The sequence below is a fragment of the Limulus polyphemus genome, unplaced genomic scaffold (genome assembly GCF_000517525.1).
Source record: "Limulus polyphemus unplaced genomic scaffold, Limulus_polyphemus-2.1.2 Scaffold11159, whole genome shotgun sequence".
Classification (NCBI taxonomy): Eukaryota; Metazoa; Arthropoda; class Merostomata; order Xiphosura; family Limulidae; genus Limulus; species Limulus polyphemus.
The window spans coordinates 1-3,284 of record NW_013676769.1 but is presented as its reverse complement, the minus strand read 5'-3'; the positions used below and the strand labels follow the sequence as shown (position 1 = coordinate 3,284).

The following is a 3,284-nucleotide window of genomic DNA, read 5'->3' as shown; positions in this document are numbered from 1 at the left end:
ATGTGGTCGGCAAGGTAAGCCAAAGGTGGTTTATGCCAACAGGCTTTGGCGTTATCACAGTCCAGGACATTTCAGTTGGAACAACAGAACAAATGACGCTGCTGAAGACGTGTCACCTGAAAAAGCCACTGTCGAAGAGGAAACTCTACCCGGTTTTGAGAAGGGAAACAGTGAAGCCCTTAATGAAGTTACTACCACTAATGTGACTGTTACCGATGATAGGACAATTCCCGATGGAGCAGATCAACCTTACGTGAAGTAGAAGCCAACGAGATGCAGACCACTACGAAAGAAGATACGTCCTGTAAAATTAAGAGACTTTGTTGAATTTTAATTATGTGTTTGTAAATTCTGTACATTTAATTAAGTTATTGTTAATTTTCTATTGGTTTAATGTAAGTGGCTATTGTTCGGGACGAACAATACTAAGGAAGGGGCAGTGTTACGACAGCGGAAGTCACGTGACGCTGGCAACACGTAATGAGTTCTAGAAAGATCGGGGAATATCACGAATAATCCAGTATTTGCTAGGCGTCCTCTATTCTTGTATATAAGTGCGACAGACAATTAATCGGAATTATATAGCAGACAGAGAGATTGAAGATACAGACGGACAATTGAGTCAAGCGCGGTAGTAAGTAAAGTGTGTGAATCGTTCTTTGTAAATTATAGCGTGTGGTTAAGTTAAGGTGACTGTGGAAATTAAGTGTATTGCAAAGTTGAATTGAGAAAGAATAAACTAGTTTTATTTGAGAAAGGACTTGTGTCACTGAAGGTCTTCGGAAAGAATTTTTACGAGTAATTAACAATCGACCAGAGACGTAACAATATAATTATCTATCTTCATTTGATCGTATACATTCACAAACAGCAAAACATCACTTTCTTCACTAGAAATAATTATCAGTCACGTATTTCACATATAAAAAAAAACCTTTTAAATTCAGCAACGTACAATGTCTGTCTTTAATTAATTTGATGTTTACGCCATTATGTATAAAATTTGTATTTGTTGTTCTTGGTACTCTGCAGGCTGTAGTGATTATTCCGTTTTGTATGGTCTAATATATTGTTTGTTATTCGATGACAAGGAACCCACTTTGAGACTAATAATGGCTGGAGACGGCTTGAATGGGCAATGAAGAAAAACTTTAATATAAGTACCTGATGATGACAAAACCTTGTCGAAACGTTGTACATTTGCTGTTATGTTAAACTTATATTAAAGTTTTTCTTCATATTGTTTGTTAATTTGATTATGTTTTATGGTATGGCTCCTGTGTTTTTACCTGTTAATCTTGTAATGTAGTTCTCTCGTTGCCATACTTTATTCAACATTAATTTTAAATTATAAGTTATACCTAAAAACTTTGCCGATTGGCAGGGCTGGCTTTAGTGCGAGGCCACTGAGACAACCACCTCAGGCCCCGCACCCTCCTACGGAAGTAATTTAGAAGAACTCCGATTAAGTATAGCTCGGGAAGATTTCTCAATGTGGTCGGTTTTGAAAAAAAGAACTAGATTTGTTTCAGGAAAATTTATTCTTATCCTGTGTTTCAGAACAGGCTGTAAATTTGTAGCTGCTAACGAGAGAGTTGACGTCACATCGTCTGCAAATTGGGTCATTTAATGATGAAGATGATAGGGCTAACTACCTCTTCCACCAACGTTTTTCTATCAATTAACGTGCAAGACTGAACAACAACCACAACTGTGACGTCAAAAGATTACTAACTCTTACTGTACAGCGCACAATCAACAGAAACGTTTTATTTATGATAAAGATAATGAAATAAGAAAAAGATAAACAATAGCATACTTTACAATGAAGAACAAAATTTTAAAATGAATATTTTCCCATGCCGGGAATCGAACCCGGGCCTCCTGGGTGAAAGCCAGGTATCCTAGCCACTAGACCACATGGGACATATAAACAATTCTTTTATTAACTATTATATTAACATTTGTTATAAATTTTATACGAAAATATGATTATATTAATTGATGTAATAGTAGTCTATAAATATATTAAATAAATTTAAGAACTGTATTTATTATATTCGAACTATACTACAGTACCGCTAATAAGAAAAAGACAAATAGCACCAGTGTCTCCAAGAGGGTGAGGACGGCTGAGAAAGATATCCCGGGATACTTAGATAGCCGGGAATAAAAGGGTGAAAATTTTAGATTTTTTAAACAATATATTTCGATATATTTATATATTATTAAAATGATACATAATTAAAATCACGTTTAAAGAAAATTCATATTTTTGATAATAGGTGGCAGATCTCTAACGTGGATATATTTGCTTTTCTGGATAGTTGAAATTCGCCAGTTTAGCGTTTCTCAGCTTTTGTTTTTATATATCATGGGCCGACTAGCTAAATTCTCGCGAAGCATTAAATGCAAGTAGAAGGGAAAAATCATTACAATTTACATATGTATGTTCTGACAGTTTTTACTTTTACTATTTGTTTGTTTTCGTGAAATCTCACGGACCGTAAAAGTTGTTGTTTGAAGTTTGTTTGGTTTTGAATTTCGCGCAAAGTTACACGAGGGCTATATGCGCTAGCCGTCCCTAATGTAGCAGTATAAGACTAAAGGGAAAGCAGCTAGTCATCACCGCCAACTCTAGGGCTACTCTTTTACCAACGAATAGTGGGATTGACCGTCACATTATAACGCCCCACGGCTGAAAGGGCGTGCATGTTTGGTGGGACGGGGATTGCGAATCGAGCACCCTAACCACCTGGTCATGTCGGGCCAGTCTAAAGTTAAGCACAAAGCTACACAATAGGCTATCTGTGCTCTGGCCACCACGAGTATCGAAACTGGGTTTTTAGCATTGTTAGTCCGCAGGTATACGACTGTGCCACTGGGGGGGGGGGGGCGTAAAGGTAGTTAAGGAACACTGTGTCAGTTGCCAAGTCTACAAGTTTTGTTTTCTCTCAATTCTCTGCATTAGGAGTATTTGTTTTATTTTACAGTATTGTTGCGTCATCGAGTCACATGACTACTGTGACGCAACGTTTCTAGAACTATCATGTACTTTGGCGAATGTTCTAGTTCTTACTAGATATAGGGTAGGCTGGTATATAAAAGAAGGTCATGGATGGTCTAATCAAGGAAGGGATAGTTGAAAAATCAGATAGTCCCTGGTCAGCTCCTGTCGTATTAGTCAAGAAGAAGGATGGTACTCCACTTTGCTGTGTGGACTTCAGGGCTCTTAACAGCATAACCGAAAAAGACTCATTCCCACAGCCAAGAATTGATGATAC

General features: G+C 37.3%; 1 non-coding gene across 1 annotated transcript; it reads right to left on the bottom strand.

Moving 5' to 3' along the window:
- Positions 1–1,854: 1,854 nt before the first annotated feature.
- Positions 1,855–1,926, bottom strand: Trnae-uuc. The gene has a single exon. It is a non-coding gene; the product is annotated as a tRNA-Glu (tRNA).
- Between the last annotated feature and the right edge of the window lie 1,358 nt (positions 1,927–3,284).